Raw genomic sequence first — 21,476 nt, 5'->3', positions numbered from 1 at the left:
AATATGGGCTAAACATTTTTTTCTCTTGAATGATACTTGTAGTTTTTGCAGAAAAGAATGACATTTTATCAATATTTTATTAGAGGTTTTTTTCCTTCAATTAGGAATTCAAGTCAGAAATGGGAACTGCAGCTTGCTGAAACTGAATTTAAAATGAGGGTTTTTTTTTTTTTTTGCTATTCATGTTTAATTTGCTAAGTTAGCAAATTTAATTTGATGATGATTTAAACAGTAGTTAAATCTATCCAGGTTTATTTCATCTACTTTAAAAAAATGCATCTTTTTAATATTCGTACTAATTTTCTATGAATTCAGATATAGTTGTTAGAAGGGAAGGGTTTTTTAATGTCAGAATAGCTTTAAAATGGATTGTTGGCATTTAAAAATTATTATGTAATAAAATAATTTGTGTACATGTTTTGAAAGTCCAATAATGCATACAGATTTAAACTTAAAAATGTGTCTCTGGGGCTGGGGATGTGGCTCAAGTGGTAGCATGCTTGCGTAGCATGCATGAGGCACTGGGTCCGATTCTCAGCACCACCTAATAATAAAATAAAGATATTTTAAAAATGTATCTCTTATACCTCTCATAACCTGAGCCCAGAAACAACCACTTTGTACAATTTTAATAGTCTGTTTTGGTATTTACCCTCTGCCACAGTCTGGCTGGGCAAAATAACCCGGAGGGTGAGTGACAAGGAACTTATGAAGGTTGATAGAGCAGGAGTGGGAGCCGCTTTATTGCAGGACAGCAGAGGTATATATACCTAACTAATTACACACTGCTTATCTTAATTAACATAAACTAGATACAGCAGTCAACCAATAAGGAATCCTCATCATCTTAATGATTACACACAGCTTAACTTAATTAACATAATCTAGACACAGCAGTCAGTCATTAAGGAATCTCTATCATCTTAATGGCTCCCTGGCATTACTTCTCAAACCACTCCTCTTGGCAAAGTGCCAGGTGCCATCTTGACTTGTCTGTGGCTCTCAACAACCCTCTACATAGTAAGTATGTCTCTATTATATTTTCTTGATGCATTCGTTTTAGATGCCTGTTGATTCCTTATTGTGGTAGATGGTTTGGGCACTCTAAAATTCCTTCTCTGTCTTCCCGTCTTACCAAGAGGTAATTCAAATAAATCTCTTTTCAGAGTTTTCATCATTATTTCTATGGGTATATATGGAAATATATATTATTCTTTCAGGTTGTTTGTGATAATTGCATTTATTTCTTGTAAACCTTTGTTTTTCTTGAATTTTTAAATCTGCATTTCAATGTTTGAATGTATATCTAAATCTTCCTTTATTAATTCTGACATCTCTATAAAAAGTCTCATTATTTTTAGCAAAACAAATCTTTTAAAATAATAGATTGTTTTCAGTTTTCCTTGGACATATCCATTCTGAAGCCCTCCGTTTTCTCTCCCATGTGGACTGGCTGCCTGTGAGATCTGTTGCCTACTTTTCCTCCTTGGACTCCCCTTTCCCAGACCCTGGGAATCAATTCCTTCTCTTCTCTATTGGATTTCTTGTTTTCTACTTTACATCTGTATTTTGTTGGAGTTTATTTTCTAGTAGCTCATGAGAAAGAATATAATCAGTAAATATTTATGTGAAAAAGGTTTTCATTCTGTCATCACATCTGTTTGACTTTACATAATTCTGAGGGGCAATTACTTTTTCTCATGGTAGGGTTTTATAGGATGAATCACCTCTTCCTATCTGTGTTCCCCCACCCAATGCTGGCACTTGGGTTTGACCTTACTGCCATCATTTATTTTTATCCACTGGATGTGGAGGATTACATTAGGTTGCTTATTATTTTATTAGAGTACAGTTTTCAGACAGAGAAAGTGGCAGTAGAGGAACAATGTCTTTAATGTTCATACTCATTCTTCTGAAAATCAGAAATTTTTACCTTTTTTAGGTATTTAATGGTTACTTCTGCCATTTGGAAATAATTGGCATAGACTTATTTAAAATAACATTTGACCAAACAAGGCAAGTTAGGTATATGGGGCTTGGGACAATTTGCTAACAAATCTTAGCAAACATTTGGACCTTTGCATGATGGTTGTAAATGACTGAAATATCCCCCGCCTAGAAAAGGTCAGTGATTATAGGGCTGGGGATGTGGCTCAAGCTGTAGTGCGCTCGCCTGGCATGCGCAGGACGCTGGGTTCGATCCTCAGCACCACATAAAAATAAAATAAAGATATTGTGTCCACCGAAAACTAAAAAATAAATATTAAAAAATTCTCTCTGTCTCTTAAAAAGGAAAAGAAAAGGTCAGTGATTATATCAGTCATATTCTTCATACAAAATATCAGTATGTTTATAGTAATCTTTTTAGTAGCATGCCTTTTTTCTGATGTGTTACCTTCCTTGAGCTAATATTACTGGGTTGAGATTTATAAATTTTGTAATTATAACTCAAAAGTTAAGGAAGCACTCACAGAAAATCTGATCAAATGCAAATGTAAGTCATTTAGGTGTAAGAAATGAAGGGTTTTTTTTTTAAAGCATAAAAGGAGAAAATTTTCAGTTAATGATGACACAAAAAGATAAGTCAATCAGTAGATGACCAGCTGGACATTTTGGAAAATGGATTATCAAGTAGAAACCTAACCAACCTACTAGAGGGGAAAAAGAAGAAGGAGGAACAAAAAAATTGAAGTATGTATAACTGCTAGTCTTTAATTTCTCAAGAATTGGCAAATAAGCCGTTTCTCTTTACTGCAAGATAAACTTGTGGTTTCGTGGTTTTCATCTGTAAAAAAAAATATAGCCATTCAAATTTCATTATATGTGCACATTGTGGGAGTTATGAGCAATAAACCAATTAGCCTGTTTTAGGTCTTAAATAATCTGTAGAAATATCATATTTAAGCCAGTCACCGTGGTGCAGGCCTGTAATCTCAATGGTTTAGGAGGTGGAGGCACAAAATCATGAGTTCAAAGTGCCAGCCTCAGCAAAAGCAAAGTGCTAAGTAACTTAAGTCCGACCCTGTCTCTAAATAACATGCAAAATAGGGCTGAGGATGTGGTTCAGTGGTTGAGTGCCCCTGAGTTCAATTCCCAATACCCCACACCCCCCAAAAAATATATTTAGGTGGTAATCTATGGGGAATACTATAAATATTATATTATGATTTTTGAAAGAAAGGAATCCATAGAGCATAAAGGAGGAATTCAAGGATGCAAATGTCCTTGATGGGATCATTCTGACCAAAATTGTCAGGTTGTGCTTTGTGTCAGGAAAAAATGAATTAAACTCTTGATCCTGAGCCATTTCCTTCTCTTGTTTTGAAACTTTTCCAAAATTGTATTCCTTTATAAATCATTGCCATTTGTAGGTGAACATCAAGATCACTAAAAATAGCATACTGCTTCAGTTCTCATCTTGTTTAAAATGTTATCTCACATGTAAGCTAAAAGGCTACACAATTGGAGCACCAACTTTTATCTCCTTTGATTATTGGATTTTCTTTTGTTCTCCATCTTGTACTGGGGTGTTTTCTTCTTGCTAATTCAGTCACTAGGTATTTTAAATGGGGTCTTCCCTAATAGAAAGGGTTTTGCCTTCATGCTGGTCCTTACATATTGAATAGGAGGCTGATTGCATTGTCCTGGGCTTACTGTTGTTTTCTGCTTCTGCTAGGCTTCCATTCACACTAATACCACCACTCCCTTGCTCTCCTCTCTCTTTCTTTTTTTTTTTTAAACCCTTGTTGACTGTTCAATGGCAGTCAGTCTCAAAAATTCTGAGCTTATATTCTCTCAATCATTTTCAGCTTTTTCATCCCAGAGGAAAAAAGGGTTCTACAAGATTCTTGGCATTGCCTTCAGAAGTTAACCTACTTCCATGAATGGAACACTACTACTTCTTTATTTCACTTGCCTTTTAAATTATTAGATTCCTTTCTTCTCTCCCTCACTTCTCCCCAGAATTTGACTTCAACATTCACTCAGAACTGCTCTCAAAAGTTTTACCAAAATTTTTATTTTTAGGTGAGAATCAGTGGCCCTTGGCTCTGTGATCAAGTTGGTATAAGCTTCTTAAAGCAAGGACTGTGAAGCAATGATAGCAGTGGATGTTTTCCCCACAGGGGTCTGCTGGGATCAGATACTGTTATGGTTTGGGTCTGGAATGTCCCCTAAAAGCTTATGTATTGAAGTCTTGGTCTTCAAGGCGGCAATGTTCTGAGATGTGATTTTGAGGAAGTGATTGAATCACCAGGGCTCTGACTATCAATGGATTAATCTATTGAGGGGTTCATGATCTAATGGCATTACTGGGAGGTGGTGGAAACTGTAGGTACTGGGGTATGGTTGGAGGAAGAGGGTCACTGGGGACATTTCCAGGAAGGGTACTTCTTGTTTTTGACCTCTTTCTCTCTCTTATTCCTGGCTGCCATGAAGTAAGCAGCTTTCCTCCACTACACCTGTCTGCCTTGATTTTTGCTTTACTTCAGGCCCAAAGCAAGGGAACTGGTCAGCTATGGACTGAATCTTCTAAAACCAAGAGCCAGAATAAATCTTTCCTTCTTTAAGTTATTCCTATCAGTGACATAAAGCTGACTAACACCAATATTGTTTTCATTGTTATATATGATAGTGATTCTCACAACTTTAACTGCCTTCTTTTGTCCTGTTTTAAAGATGAGAAAACAGACTCAAGTAACTTGACACAAGTCACACAGAGTCGTGCCAAGAGATGACTCAATAGCCCAAACTATGAACTACCACCTTCATTATCGACAACATTTCTGAACCTAGATGTGGTTATCAAAGAGTCTTTGGTGCTCTCCGGCGCAAGGTCTCAAGAGTCTGAAAGGCAGTAAAACAGGCATAGAGGTTAATGATGGGCAAAATTTAAGTTAGAAATATTAACTTGAAAGATCATGGCAAGAAACTTCATGTCTGTGCAAGGGGAAAATGATGTCTTGAAGGGCCCTAAAGATTAAATGGAACCTATAAAGTGGGTGGCATAAAGAGATCAATAAATAACATGGTGTCTGTTTAAGGAGTAGATCAGTCACATGGATCTAAAAGATAGTGGCCAAACCAGACAAGGAATTATTTTTCTATTATGTAACCTGAAGTCCAATGGCAAGTGGTCCAAGGCTGGTCCAGTGGCTCTGCCTCTTTATTTTTCATTATTGTTACAGGGTAACCCTAGACACTGTTACAAGAACCCCACTAAAATTCTGTCACTTCTGTATTTTAGGAGGAGAGGTCTAAAGAGCCCACCAACTCTGCAGTCACACCTCAAAACTGCTTCCTATGTCTATTGGCCAGAAAGTCACATGGTCATTCCATCTGCAAAGTGTTGACTCTAACAGCAACAACAAAAAATGGAGCTGTTAGCAAGGAAGAAATGTGCTAGAGAGCGTGGGTGTGCATGTCTGGATGTGTATGCACATGATGATTGTACATGTATATTATATTCCAGAAGAGCAGGAGAAAAAAAAACAAACACAAAGCTGGAGGAGAACAGGTTTACCACCAGCCCCAGTAGCAGCAGCTAGTAGAGGACAGAGGGGCCAGAGAGAGTAAGTTGGAAAGAGAATGAGAAGATGCTTCAGCTACATATGTTAACTGTAATTAATGTAGAAAAAAAAAAAAGGATCACAGTCCTTTCAAAAGAATGACATGCAAATATTTAAGAAGGAAAAAAGAAGGCTACATTCAGGTCTTTGGAAATTGCTTTAATTGGTTAGACAGAGACATAACAAACCCTCTGTGCTGGGCTTGAACTCCACAACGATTCACTACCTGTCACCTTATCCTTTATCCTTGGACAACTTTGTAAGTGAGTATAGTTCAGGCAATAATGTGGAATCTTCTCTCAACCTTTCCTACTCCCATGGGAAAAGCAAAGCAAAACTACGGAACACTCACTTAATAGAAAATGGCCATAGCCTTGTCTTTACTATAAAAGACAAGAGCTAGTGTATGATGATGGACCTCATATAGTCGGTTTGGAGTATAGGGGTCATAAGGAACCCATTTATCATCAGTGTATCCTTTTCTGGAGTTATCCTTTCTTTGAAGGTGTCCTATGCCCTAAGGTGATCTAGTGAATCTGTTGTCATTCACCCCATGGATGTTGATTTCACTAGCTGTTAGGGTTTGTAAACAAGTCAGGATGGCGCCTGGCATTTTGCCAGAGGGAGTGGTTTGTGAAGTAACGCCATTAAGTGTGGAGATTCCTTATTGGTTGACTGCTGTATCTAGTTTATGTTAATTAAGATACTGTGTGTAAGATATATATATATATACCCTAATGTCCTACAATAAATGGCTCCCACTCCTGCTATATCAATGTACACAAGTTGCTGGTCACCCCCCGGTTATTTTTCTGCAGCCGGTCTGTGGCAACTAGCCTAGTTGATCTATGCTGGAAAATAGACTTTCAATGCCTAGGCTTCATTGGTTAGTCTCATCCTGAGCACATGATCAGATCACATTTACATTGCATTTAGGTGTAATTGTGATTATGAAGTTAGCCTCTCCTGACGACAAATGCAGATTCAGTTATTCTAAGCACATTTCTAAGGTTAAGATAAAACAGGGAAATGGCAACTTTACAGAGCAAGGCCATTTTAATAATATTGAGTTTCACTTAATCCAGTTGGCAATATTTAATAGCTACGGTTACACATAATAGGTAAATGAGATTTTTAAAACCCAAATAATGGATTCAATAAAAGAAACTATATGCATTCCAATGGAAGATGGATGAAATAGAAATAGAAAGAAAATATAACCTATGAAGGATACTGTTCAAGTTCACTGCTTATAGTAAATATCTTATAATGTTGGGAAATGAACTGGATGAAAAGGGTAACTATGATTCTTCTCATCTTCTTTAAAACATGAAGGTAGAATGATTTCAATACACCTGATATTAAGAAAGTATAGTTGCCTGTATTCTTCTTCTTCTTTTTTTTTTTTTTTTTTTTTTTGGTGCTCTGAATTGAACCCAGGGCCTTCTGCCTCCTGCATGCTAAGCTCACACTACCACTGAGAGTGAGAGAGAAAGAGAAAGAATACACATTTTTCTCTCTTCTGGTATTTATTTTTGCCTTTTTAAATGATGGGCCTTTCCAGAGATCTACCTTGTCTATTAAGTTAGACTACTTACCAAAATATGCAGAAAAATAATGTATTCCATCTGGTTCAAAAGGAACATTAGATAATTTGGCGAAGTATTCAAGTGCTGGGCAATCTTTGGGTTTTTCCAGAAGCCCAGAACCAAGTCTTAAGTGTGTAGGTTTGAGTTGTCATTGCCCTTGGAGGAGTACTTGTGTCCTGCAGTGAAGAGTCGAGCTGTTTCACTGTGGCAGTGATTGAGTCTGCCGGCTCCAGCTGCTGGGTTTTTGCCATTATAAAGATAAGGGCCGATGCAATCATCCTTAGGCCCGTGATATTTATGTAGATGTACTCTCCATGCCTTGAAGAATTCTGCTTTACCTAATTTTAAATCACTGCTAGGCATGATTGGGCCAACACAATGTTTCTCAATTTCTTGGAGCTTTGCTACATATTTCTGCCACATAAAAGTCAAGGATTTTATTAAATTAAATCTCTTTCTCCTGATAATGAGATCTGTGACTGCCACTCTTATATCAGAGCACATTCTTATATCCACGACTTGAGATGTCAAGTATTTCTGTCTCTATCAGAATAAATCCCAGCATTTCTGAAACAGGGTTCAAATTTAACATTTTACCCAGTATTTATGTTTATCTTATATATTTAGAGCATGACACTTAAAACATTGTTTTGTTTTCCAACAAGGAAAAGTTCCTTTTGCCTTGTGCATCATTGCTGATGATGGTGACTCTGAAATCAGAGTTTAGTCAGCAATACTTTTGATTCATGAGGCAGAATAGCAGGCATTTTGCTCTTCTGTAGCAATATTGGTTCTGCAGGGGAGGTGGTAGTAAAATATTTATTTTTCTGAGTAAACTAAGCAGACATGAATCAGAGGACACACAGGAAAGAAATATATGATCTTCTGAGATGCTGTTTTTGCAAAGGCTCTTTTCGACAATAACCACACTTTATATCCCTGTCTTTTACAATATTCTGTAATTTCTAATACAACATAAAATAAATTTACACTTTCCTTATAAAGACAGCAGTTGTGGACTCTGCTATCAATCCCTCAATTCAAAGTGTATTGTGTGTTCTAAAGCAGACTGGTAGAGCTGAAAGCAAGGTAGACCAGTTGTTGAAAATTATATGGAATCCCCATTAGACTATTTACTGTTGGCTTGGCCAGGCCTTTCAGCATCTCATTTTCTTGACTTATATTTCACAAATAACAATCTCTAGGCATCCCATGAGGTTGCTTTGACGTCAAGTAAGATAATGCATGTATAAATTGCTAGGCTTCCATAGATATATGAAATTATGGCTTAGGAGGCTTTTGACACTCTCCTACCCTTTGTAAATTCAGGGCTTATTCCAACTAAGCTAAAAAAATGTAGCTGATAGCTGTACACAGTCAAGGCAGACAAAGTAAATGGCTGTTGCGAGAAATGGGAAGAGTTTTTGATGTCATATAGGTCTGAGGTCTGATATCTTGGAGGTAGATAGCATTTCTAGCAGCTCCCAAAGTCAAGTATAGATTTGCAATAATTGAAATTATTGTTATAATATTTACAACCTACCTATATTTGAAATGCTTCAAAGACACCAGATAATTGAAGGTAAATAAAATCAATAGTATCTTTAGGAAATGCCTTACACTGTATTAAAATCATGGAATGTTTTTGTTGTACACAAAGGCATAGTTATTATGTAGTTCAGATAATAGTTTGAAGTGTTTGTTATCCTTCTTATAGATGATTTCATAGTAGTAAGTAATTGCCTGAGAGAGATGGTTTCCATTCTTAAATAAAAAAGATATTCTTAGATGAAATTTCTTTTTATTCCTAAGCCTCATAATGTTTTTAGTCTCACAGAAGATAGAGAATATTTTCTTGAGCTATTCTTCATAGTTACATTACTTCAGTGGTTTAGGGGAATCATAAATTGCTATCAAGATTAGTAGATTTTTAGGCATGCATAGATTCCCTATCACTTTTACAAATTAGAAAGGGGGGCTATAAATGGCACAGACTATTAAATTCATGAAGTAATCACATGAGAGGAATCTAAATAATGTCTATATTCTGAAGGTTTGTTCTTTACAAGGTAGTAAAGATATGTAAAATTCAAATTTGGCTCTGAACTTATACACTTGCAAAATGCTACATAACAGTACAGGAAATATGTTTTGAAAAGTAGTCGGAAATCAAAGGTCAATTCAATATGACTAACAAAATAAGAGATTACCAAAAGTGATTTTCTTTTTCTTCCTTCCTTTTTTTCTTTTATTATTGGAGGAAAACATTCTATCTGTAAATGTCATTCTTCTTAAAATGCTCAAGATAATTTCCAGAAGAATAAATCTTTTATTGAAATTCTTACTGCTTATCAAAAAGTCTTCATTCTCTATACATTCACTTACTTTTGACATTATAAATGTATATCTCTTGAAAAGCATCATTTCCTCAATAAATATTTACATAATGACTAGGTCCACTGATAGTCAAGGCAGTATGAATTTGAAGATGAGATGGGATAGTTTTGATTCAGGAGAAGAAATTGGCATTTCCTTATGAATTGACAAGTTTAAAAAATTATTTTGAAAAGACAACAAATACTTTAGTTAAAGTCAGAAAAAAACAAATTATATTTTATCACTGATTTAATGTGGTGGTGGTGTATCAGTTATATATTATTGTATAATGAAGTAATGTCTTAAAAATATATTGTATTTCACGAACCTGGATTGACAGGCTCAGCTGGAGGGTTGCGCTCCATATGGTGTCACTGGGGTGGTTGACATTTGTAGATCTGACTGTGCAAGTTCATCCCATGTAGCTCACACGTGTGACCAGCAGTTGTATTGGCTGCATGAGCCCCTGGTACATTGATTCTTCACCACGTGGTCTCTCAACTTGGCTTAGACTTGTAAGATATGGCAGCTGGCTTCCAAAAGTAGGCATTTTGAGCAGTGAAGGAAGAAAATGTTTTTTTTTTTTTTTTTAGGACTCAGCAGCTACACAGCATGGCTTATGCTGCCTTCTGTTGATTGAAGCATGTCACAGGGTCAGACAAGTTCCTGAGAGAGGAAACAGAGTCAAGATCAATGGAAGGAGGGGCCAAAGAATTGACAACAGTGTCAACCTGCTACCGGATAAAAGCTTTTATGTTTGGTGAGAAGTTGTCATGACCTCCTATACATTGATTCACACCCTATCATTTAGATATTTGGACTAACTATCATACCTCAGAGCATAAAGATTCAAAGCAGAGTTCTTTATATACATAGAACATTATGATTTTTTGATCTTTCACATGGCTTTGGAATAATGTGTATATATATATATATATATATATATATATATATATATATACATACACACCACACACACACACACATACATTTACATATGTATGTAAAAACGCTGCAGAATAATTAACATAAGTTCATAAAAATAGAAGGAAAACTTCAAACTTTTACTTTTAACTCATGAGAGCTCATAACAAATTTCTAAGTGCAGTTTATAAATACAAATTGTTTGTGCTCACCATGTAGTTAGACTTGGTGGACTGACAGAAATGTTCGTATTGTTACACATACTCCTCATGGCACAGATTCCTAGGTGTCTCTTATTATTTGTTTTCTCCTCCTTTCTTAGTGTAGATTTATACATTTTTAGCTTAAGACTGTACTTCCAAGTGTCCATGGAGTTAGTTATGTGACAGAGTGACAATGCTCAGTCATAGGAAGTGTTGATAAGCCCCTTTTGTCTTCTCTCATGTCACTGTTTAAAGGGGAGGGGACTGCTAGACAAGGATCCTGTCCAGATGTCACCCAGTGGGAAGATGAAAAGAATCTTGTTACCTGATGCCATAGTGGTGCATCTGTGCCAGGCCAAAACTGCCAACACTGAGGTTCTTTTATGTGAGAGAGGTAAGCTTCTGTTTTGCATAAACTACTTTAACTTTGGACATTTTTGTTATAAGGAACCAAGCCTAATCCAAATTGATCCACCTGATAAGCAAGTCCTCCATCCTGGACTTAAACTAAATAAAATCCAGTCAGTGTTGATGACTATCTTCTCTATAAGTGATATGTTAAACATGGTTCTCAGGTTTTGTTCTTGTTGTTTCACACACACACACATACTTTTTTTTTTTTTTTTTGGTCTTTTTGGCCTGGCACTAAGTGATTTAGTGCCCTTAAGGGAACAAACAAACAAACTAAAAAAACCATAACACCACTATCATGTGCATATGTACTCATTTACATGGAAGGAAAATGAAGGAATCTTTTTTTCCAAACTGATATCAGATTAGTTTTTGGTTCTTGCTTGCCAAGTCATAATTGGCTAAACACTACACCAAAGAAAGCTGATTCTTGTGTTTGTTGCCTTGATGATCACAGCACTACTAAGGGTCTGAAGCAGGAAACGACTTAAGTCTAATTCAAATCAAGTAGAATGTGTGTGTGTATGCGTGCACCTCCATGTGTGTATGTGTATGTCTCCATATGTGTATGTGTTGTTGGAGATGAACCCTGGATAGTGTACATGCTAGGCAAGCTCTGTACTCCTGGGCTACATCTCCAGAAAGTATTTTTATTGTCATATCAGTATGATGAGTAATAACATCCATTATTTGTACAAAGAAAATTATGCAACATTTTTTATATATAGTAATATTTTTAATACTGCTCTGAACTTAGAATTGTGATTTACACTCATAGTACTCATTCTTTTTAAATAGAAGACTTACTAAGATATAATACGTGTAACCATAAAATTCATTCTTTTAAATTATACAAATCACTGAGCTTTAGTATATCCACAGAACTATGCATCCATCACCGTCATTTAATTTCTAAACATTTGCATCTCTCTAGAGCAAATATTCTTACCCATTAGCAATCATTCCCCATTTAGACCTACTCCTTCCTTTGCCAAACACCAATATCCATTCTGTCTCTATAGATTTGCCTGTTCTGGTTATTTCATATCACATATATCATATAACGTGATCTTTCTGACTAGCATAATGCTTTCAAGTTTTATCTATATTGTAGTATTTATCAGCACTTTGCTCCTTTTTATGGTTGAGTAGTTCCACTGTATGGATATAGGATATTTTCCAATTCATTAGAAGAAAAATATTTGATTTGGCTGTGTCCCTGAAGTATGATGTTTTTAAGTCCTTTGGGTATAGACTGAGGAGTGGAATAGCTGGGTCAAATGGTGGTTCCATTCCCAATTTTCCAAGGAATCTCCATACTGCTTTCCATATTGCCTGCTCCAATTTGTAGTCCCACCAGCAATGTATAAGTGTGCCTTTTTCCCCACATCCTCACCAACACTTATTGTTGTTTGTATTCTTAATAGCTGCCATTCTGACTGGAGTGAGATGAAATCTTAGAGTAGTTTTGATTTGCATTTCCCTAATTGCTGGAGATGTTGAACATTTTTTCATATATTTGTTGATTGATTGATCATCTTCTGAGAAGTGTCTGTTCAATTCCTTGGCCCATTTATTGATTGGGTTATTTTTTTTTTGTTTTTGGTGTTTAGAACTTTTTGAGTTCTTTATATATCCTAGAGATTAGTGCTCTATCTAATGTGGGAGTGGTAAAATATTTGCTCCCAAGATGTAGGCTCTCTCTTCACCTCACTGGTTGTTTCTTTTGTTGCAAAGAAGCTTTTTAGTTGAATCCATCCCATTTATTGATTCTTCATTTTAATTCTTGCTCTATAGGAGTTTTATTAAGGAAGTTGGGGCCTAATTCAACATGATGGAGATTTGGGCCTACTTTTTCTTCCATTAGTCAGTGTCTCTGGTTTAATACCTAGGTCCTTGATCCACTTTGAGTTGAGTTTTATGCATGGTGAGAGATAGGGGTTTAAGTTCATTTTGTTGCATATGGATTTCAAGTTTTTCCCAGCACCATTTGTGGAAGAGGCTATCTTTTCTCCAATGTATGTTCTTGGTGCCATTGTCTAATATAAGATAACTGTAGTTATGTGGATTTGTTTCTGTGTCCTCTATTCTGTACCATTGGTCTACCAGTCTATTTTGGTGCCAAAAACATGCTGTTTTTGTTACTATTGCTCTGTAGTATAGTTTGAGATCAGATATACTGATGCCACCTGTTTTGCTCTTCTAGCAGCACAATTCACAATTGCTAAACCATGGAACCAACCTAGATGCCCTTCAGTAGATGAATGGATAACAATAATATGGTATACATACACAATGGAATAGTGTTCAGCATTAAAAGATAGTAAAATCATGGCATTTACAGATAGATGGATGGAGTTGGAGAATAAAATGCTAAGTGATGTTAACCAATCCCAAAAAACCAAATGCCGAATGTTTTCTCTGATATAAGGATGCTGATTCATAATGGGGTTGGGAGGAGCATAAGAGGATTAGATGAACTCTAGATAGAGAAAAGTGGAGGGAGGGGAAGGGGGGGACATGGGAGTAGGAAAGACGGTGGAATGAGATGGACATCATTACTCCAAGTACAGGTATGAAGACACTAATGGTGTGACTCTACTTTGTGTATAATCAGAGACATGAAAAATTGTGCTCTATATGTGTAATATGACTTGTAATGCTTCCTGCTGTCATACATAACAAATTAGAATAAAAAAATTTTAAAAAGAAGAAGATAAATATTTGAGTTGTTTCCACTCTTTGGCTCTTATAAATCATATTGCCACAAACATTTATGTGATGTTTTTGTGTAGATATAGGTTTTCATTTCTCTTGGGTATACAACTAGGAGTAGAATTGCTGGGTCATATGTTAATGCTATGAGCTGATAATTTTAGGAATGGTCAGACTGTTTCCCAAAGTGGTTATACCATTTTACACTGCCAACAGCAACGCATGAAGGATCTGATTTCTCTATATACTTCATAATACTTGTTGTCAGGCCTTTAGACATTCTAGTAGATATGAAGTGGTATTTCATTGATTGTATTTGTGTTTCCCTGATGATTAATAATATCTAACATCTTTTCATGTGCTTATTGGTCATTTATTTACCTTTATTACAGAAATGTCTATCCTTTGCCTGCCCCATTTTCGATTGGGTTATTTATCTTTTTAGGTCTGTGATTCATTTTGAGTTGATTTTTGCATATGGTTTGAGGTATGGATCCTGCTTCCTTCTTTGGCTTGTAGTTATCTAGTTGCCTCAGAACTCTTTGTTGAAAACATTATTCTTTCCCCAGTGACTGGTCTTGATATCTCTTGTCAAAATAAATTGACCAAAAAAGTAAAAGTAAAGATTTATCCACGGACTTTCAATTTTATTTCTTAATCTATATGACTAGTTTTCCCTTTATTTTGGCCAGCACCACACTGTATCAATTACTATAGGTTTATAGTAAGATTTGAAATTGTAAGTTGTGAATATTCCAATTTTGTCCTCCCTTTTCAATATTGTTTCAGCTATTCTACATCTCACATTTCTATATGAATTTGCTCATTTCTGCAAAAAGAAAAACAAAATAAAGGAAGGAGGGAATAAAAAAGAAAAAAATGAAAAACTATATGAAAACTAGCATTTTGGTAATGATTGCTATGAATCTGTGGATTAATTCAGTGGGTACTGTCATCTTAACAATATTAGATCTTTCAATTCATGAACTACAAATGTCACAATTTTGTCTCATTTGTTAATTCTATTTCATATGCTTTTTTCTTTTCTACAAATATATTGAAAGGGCTCATGGGCTGAAGCCTTCAATTAGTGTCATAGCCCTTCAATCATTTAGTGTCATTTGAAAAGGGGCCAATAAAAAGGGGAGACAAGCAAATGCATAATTGAATTCCATCTTGGACAGCTGACCTATGACTGTTTTGCAATGACAAAATTATTCCAGTGTGAATGTACAAGAATGCAACTACAAATTCCACTGCTACGTATAATCATAAGGCACCAATTTTTTTTAAGTTTATCCCAAGTGGATCTCTCCCAAGAATCAGCTGTGAATTCTGCTCTGATTCCTTTAAATTAGCTTGATAATGAGATTTTCCAAGACGGCTTCTATTTGCTAAGATGTTTGCTAACTGGTAAGAAGCAGATTCTTACCAAGAAGCATCTGGAATCTTCTTTCACTGTATTTGCCAAAGGTTTCCTAATTTCTGACAGTTATATTTTTCCTTCTTTTTAAACAATTTGTTCCATGACAATAGAATGCACTTTGACACATCATACATAAATGGAGAATAACTTCTCATTCTTCTGGTTATACATGATGTAGAATCACACCAGTCATGTAGTCATGTATGCACATAGGATAATAATGTCCCATTCATTCTACTATCCTTCCTACTCCCATACCCCTTTCTTTCTTTAGATCTCTTGAGTATAGATCTGTATGAAGTGGAATTAAATGTCCATCTCTGTTGCCATTTAACCTGGAAATCCTTTCTAAGTTGTTATGCACTGAATTGTGTTTTCCCCACCAGCAATTCACGTATAGAAATCCCAACCCTTAGTACTTCAGAATGTGACTGTTTGGAGAAAGCAGCTTTAAAGAGGTAATAACGTTAAAATGAGGTCATTAGGGTGGGTCTGAATTCAATTAGACTGACATTCTTATAAGAAAAGAATAGGACATAGGCACAGAGAGGGAAGTCACAGAAGGTGACCTTCCGCAAGTTGGGGAGAAAAACCTCAGAAGAAACCAACTTTATCAGCACCTTGATCTCAGAGGTCCAGCCTCCAGATGTGATAAGTGATAAAGACTTACACTAGAAAGTGACCAAAATAGACTGAAGAATATTGTAGTGTGAACTGATCAATATAATCAATAAGTCATAGACATAGGTTATAGATTATTAGAATAAGTTAAGATAACATAGATAAGCAACAGTAAGACATAAGTTCATAGATAAGTTCATCAGGAATAAGCCTAAGTAATAGTAATAAGATCATGTAACTGTAAGACACAGGATTTAAGCCTTGGCAAAAAGATATGGAGCAGTGAAAGGCGTTAAGTCATATGCCAGTATAGTTATAGATGAATGTAGGCTGATAGGTTAATATAGATATAGACAAGGTTAAATCAATATAGTTGTGAACAATTGGATTAGCTTGATCATGCAGACATAGGGCTTATAGGTATCAGTAGTAAAAATGATGAGTAAATGAGATAACTGCAAGCATCAAATAGGTTACTAGCACCGGGATAGCGGGAATGGAGTCACTGTGGCTATATGAACAAAAAGCATGGCCGTAGGTACTCTGTCTTAGCTATTCTAGACTCCATCTTAGTTTTTCTGTTTCTGCTCCTGTGAAGAGGGAACTGCATGACCCATTTATGAGAAACAGAAACGAAAGCTGTCTTCTTTTAAAAAACTGTTTTTCTGTACTTTGTACCCCACAGAATGTACCCAATTCAGTATACAGTGGTGGTCGTGGTGAGCTCCTTCCTGGGTTTGAGTACATTTATGGGTCTACATGACTTTAAAATAGATTATCGCCCCCATTCAGCTGAAACTCAAGCTTCTGTACCTTGTTTGCTTGCATGATGCTGAGAAAAGCCCTTGAGTTGTGGTTTTTTTGTCCTTAAATTCCCAAGACACAGGCCAGGAAATTGGTGTTCTCCCACAAAGCATCAGTGTCTACCGGTGGGAGACAGTCCCTGGCCAGTTAAATAAAGATCTCTTTTGTTTGAATTTGAACTTATAGTGTTTTCCGAGGTGGCTCCCTATAAGAAAGATTTCTGATTTAAGTAGCTCTTTCTTACTACATGACACCTGTCTTGCTACTAATTGGTGCCTGGAATAAAGCATTATTTGGGGGCTACTAATAACCACAATCCATTGTTTATTCTACATATCTTCTATTCTTATATTCTATCAAATTGTTCTTATGTTGAGCTGAAATTGTAGCCTAGCCACTAACACAGGTTACTGCCAGCTTTTCCTTAAATCACAAAATAAAGATATTTATTTTCTATTTAATGACTCTTCATTAACTGATCTGTCCCCTTTCTTCTATTTTCTTTCCCCGATTATCTTTTCTTGATTAAATACTCTTGGTTCCTTCAGCAGTTTCTTTTTTTTTGGGGGGGGGACAGATCTGATTATTTATTTATTTATTTATTTATTTTTATTTTTTTAAATTGGTTGTTCAAAACATTACAAAGCTCATGACATATCATCTTTCATACATTTGATTCAAGTGGGTTATGAACTCCCATTTTTACCCCAAATACAAATTGCAGTTTCTTAAAAAAAAATTAAAATCTTCGCAAAATATACATAACATAAAATTTACCATCTTCACCTTTTTAAAGTACATAGTTCAATGGTGTTAGAATATTTTCACATTGTTGTTCAGCCAATCTTCAGTGCTCTTTCATCCTACAAAACTGCAGCCCTTTAACCCCTTAAGCAAGTCCCCATCCTCCCACGCTAGCCCCTGGCAACAACCATTCTGCTTGCTGTCTGTGATTCAACCTCTCTAAGTACCTCATAGAAGTTGGATCAGGCAGAATTTGTCTTCTTGTGACTGACTTGGCATAATGTTCTCAAGCGGTTTCTTTGGTGACAGGATTTTCGGCTTTTTCCCCAATCCCAGGTGATCTTTTGTGAATCTTGTTTGCTCATACCCGACTCAAGAAGGCGAGGCCCAGGACAGCACATATTAATCCAAAGAGTTGTCTAAGAGGCAGAGAAAAGAATTCATTCTGGATATAACATTTCTAATAAAGGTCGTGAGATTGTCTTGATCACTCCCTGCCACTGTTGACTCATACTGAGCTTCACTGTAAGGTCAAATGCCCCAGTCCTTGAAGGCAGTTCTTCCCCACTATCCCTGCTTCCCTCCTCCCACCTCTTGCCTTATCTATCACCTAGCACAAGGAACCCAGAAATTACATAAGGTCATAATAAGGTTGGAAAAATATGTATGGGACCTGCATGAAGAGTGAATTTTCTTATGCAGTTTCTTCTGTAATAACATTTCATATTTTTATTAAACTCTGATCCACAGAGAGAATCAAGGCAGTGACTTTGGGAGATTCAAAACCATAAAAATTATTAATATGCACTGACCCTACTATCCAAATTGGTATTCTATAATGACTCAGAATTAATATATTGAGCAAATTTTTTTCACAGTAAGGAACAAACATATAAAATTGCACATTTTTCCCCTTGCAAACACATACTACTTTTTATTTAATAGGCTAGCCATTCTCAAAAATCATGTCAAGCCATGTTTGTGTATGTATGATAAAATAGTTTGTAAACCAAGAACAGCTCAGTTGTTACTAATGAGAATACTTAATTTTTGTTAAAAATTAAGGTGGACTCAGGGGTATCTTTCTCATTTATTTTATGGTATGGACAATAAAGTTTGAATTGCAATTATTAGTTACCTAGGTGGAAATTGTACACAATTCAAAACTTTCTCCTTGGAGTGCAACTGTTATTAATATATAGATACTATTTCAGGGACTATGAATCATTTAAATTCATGTAACTTGAAATTCAAATTAATTTGATTTTTTTTTTTTAATTTTGCCAAATGGGTAAATTTATAATAAGAAAGAAATTAAATAGAAAAAAATAAATATACACATTCCATCCATGGGACTATTTTTAAATATACTTTGGGTCCCAGCTATTTCTTTGTTTAAACAAAATGTATGTAATCATGGGAATGTGAACATTATCCATCCCATATGTTTAAACTATACATATCTACATATGTGTGTCTGTGTATACGTATGTATATTAGAAGAGAGCGAGAGAATGAGAGAAAGAACCCCACTAGCATAAGCATTTAGGATAATACCTATCTGGTGAATACAAATATAATATTTCTATGTCATGAAAACTTCTTAAGTATTTAAATTATATTTTTGAGACACCTAAAGCAAGTGACCATTTCATGTTGGTCAAATTCCCTAATTCACTGATCCCTGCTAGGGAAGCATTTTGGCAAAGTAGTCATTAAAATAGATTGCGTTTTCCCTTGCGAAATGGACAGACCACAGAGTATTAAGTTTCTGTTTGAAGTTGAAAAACGGTTTAGCAGTGTCATAGTTTGCTAATAGTTCCCTCTCTAAGTACATAAAGCTTCTTAAAATTGTATTGCACTTTCAGGCTGTCAGCACCTTTAGAAAGTACATATTAGGAAAAATGCATAAAAGCACAATTTATAATTCTATTTACCAATAAGCAGGGTCAAAGAGTATTACTCTATATTGAGAATCATGTATAAAAAATGTGGCGAAGGTGCTCAAATTCTCTGATAGACCATTTCTTGTTACCTTCACTTGGCCATAATTCTCACAGATTGACTAGCTGTTTTTCTTCTATCTATAGATCATTTCAAAGAGGTCATATTTTATTGATAAATCATTTTATCCTATTTAAATAGCATAACTATCTCAAGTTTCTATTTTAGATGAGTACAGCTTCTATGGCTTTTTGTCTTTGCTTTGGTACTTTGAACATACACTTGTGTACCCCATTATTTTATCACCCTGCATTATCATTTAACATATCACCTCCGGTGACCTCTTTAACCACCATAATCTTAGCTCTTTTGGAGTTTGAGTTCATAGACTTTAACTTGCTACTAAATGACCAGAATTTAACTTGCCCATTCACTACACATTTTGCTAACAGGTAGCAAAGTTTCAGTGTGACACTCATTTCAGGTTCTCTAGGCAGTTAATGGACTTTTCTTTAAAAACAAACAAACAAAAACAAACTTTTCGTTTCAATAACCACTCCCCCAGATTGCCAGGCTGGCTGGACTGGCTGCTCTTGGAGATGCTCCCATGGTCTGACACAGGCATGCCTACCCCTTTTCTGTGTTATGGTTGGCACCCTCCTGCCAGTGCTGGACCTGCTGCCATTACTGATGCCTCAAAACTCTTCAATACCTCCTTCACACCTCCCCTCTACTTTTATGTTCTTTCTCAGTTTTCTTGCTGGTCTTCCATTAATCTGGTTTGAGAAAAAGTCAGTGTATTTCCTTCCTTTCTGTTGAATCGAACAAGCACCTGCCATCATTTGTAGCGTTCCCATGTCTAATTTTGAGCATCACTGAGGATGTTGGGTCAAGCCATCTTTTGGGCATCCGCTTTTCCATATGGTGGTTCTTATACTTGCTCTGGTATGCACAAAAACTGGCTTCTAGAACTCAAGAATTTGCAAGGCAAGTTCCAGTGTTCAATCCCTTTACAAAAGCCTAGAAAACTCACCTATATAAGTTAACCCAGCAGTCCCTTCACATTTCTTCTTTTATTTTAAATTTATTTTTATTCTGATTTGTTATATATAACAGCAGGATGCATTACAATTCATATTACACATACAGAGCACAACTTTTCATTATCTCTGGTTGTATACAAAGTATATTCACACCATTCGTACCTTCATACATGTATTTAGGGTAATGATATCCATCTCATTCCACCATCTTTTTTACCCCCAAACCCCCTCCCTTTGCCTCCCACTCCTTTGTCCTATCTAGAGTTCCTCTAATCCTCCCCAACCCCACTATGAATCAGCCTCTTTATAACGGAGAAGACATTCAGATTACTCAGCATTGCTGAGTAATATTCCATTGTGTATTAATATTGTCAAAATGACCATACTACCAAAAGCACTATACAGATCTAATGCAATTACAATCAAAATCCCAATGATATTCCTCATGGGAAATAGAAAAAGCAGTCATGAAATTTATCTGGAAAAATAATAAGAGACCCAGAATAGCTAAAGCAATACTTACCAAGAAGAGTGAAGCAGGTAGCATCAGTATACCAGACTCTAAACTGTACTACAGAGCAATAGTAACAAAAACAGCATGGTATTGGCACCAAAAGAGACTGGTAGATCAATGGTACAGAATAGAGGATACAGAGACAAAACCACATAATTATAGTTATCTTATTTATCTGTATTCATTGGAGAAAAGATAACCTCTTCAAGAAATGGTGCTGAGAAACTTGGAAATCCATATGCAACAAAATGAAATTAAACCCCAATCTCTCACCATGCACAAAACTCAAAATGGATCAAGGACCTAGGAATTAAACTAGAGACACTGTGCCTATTAGAAGAAAAAGTAGACCCAAATCTTTATCAACTTATATTAGGTCCTGACTTCCTTAATAAGACTCCTATAGAGCAAGAATTAAAATCAAGAATCAATAAATGGGATGGATTTAAACTAAAAAGCTTCTCAGCAAGAGAAACAATTAGTGAGGTGAATAGAGAGTCTACATCCTGGGAGCAAATTTTTACCATTCCCACATCAGATAGAGCACTAATCTCTAGGATTTATGAAGAACTCAAAAAGCTAAACACCAAAAAAT

The 21,476-nt window shown here is 35.8% G+C and overlaps 2 long non-coding RNA genes across 2 annotated transcripts; one reads left to right on the top strand and one right to left on the bottom strand.

The window, feature by feature from the left end:
- Positions 1-9,763: 9,763 nt before the first annotated feature.
- On the bottom strand, positions 9,764-17,883 carry LOC120892805 (uncharacterized). Its single transcript, XR_005737579.2, has 2 exons — positions 17,608-17,883; positions 9,764-10,198 (listed from the first exon to the last, which is right to left on the bottom strand). It is a non-coding gene; the product is annotated as an uncharacterized LOC120892805 (long non-coding RNA).
- LOC144365623 (uncharacterized) lies at positions 10,120-11,195 on the top strand. Its single transcript, XR_013424292.1, has 2 exons — positions 10,120-10,292; positions 10,915-11,195. It is a non-coding gene; the product is annotated as an uncharacterized LOC144365623 (long non-coding RNA).
- Positions 17,884-21,476: the final 3,593 nt, after the last annotated feature.

This window comes from Ictidomys tridecemlineatus, chromosome 7 (genome assembly GCF_052094955.1).
Source record: "Ictidomys tridecemlineatus isolate mIctTri1 chromosome 7, mIctTri1.hap1, whole genome shotgun sequence".
In the NCBI taxonomy this organism is placed as follows: Eukaryota; Metazoa; Chordata; class Mammalia; order Rodentia; family Sciuridae; genus Ictidomys; species Ictidomys tridecemlineatus.
This window is presented reverse-complemented; position numbering and strand designations above follow the sequence as displayed.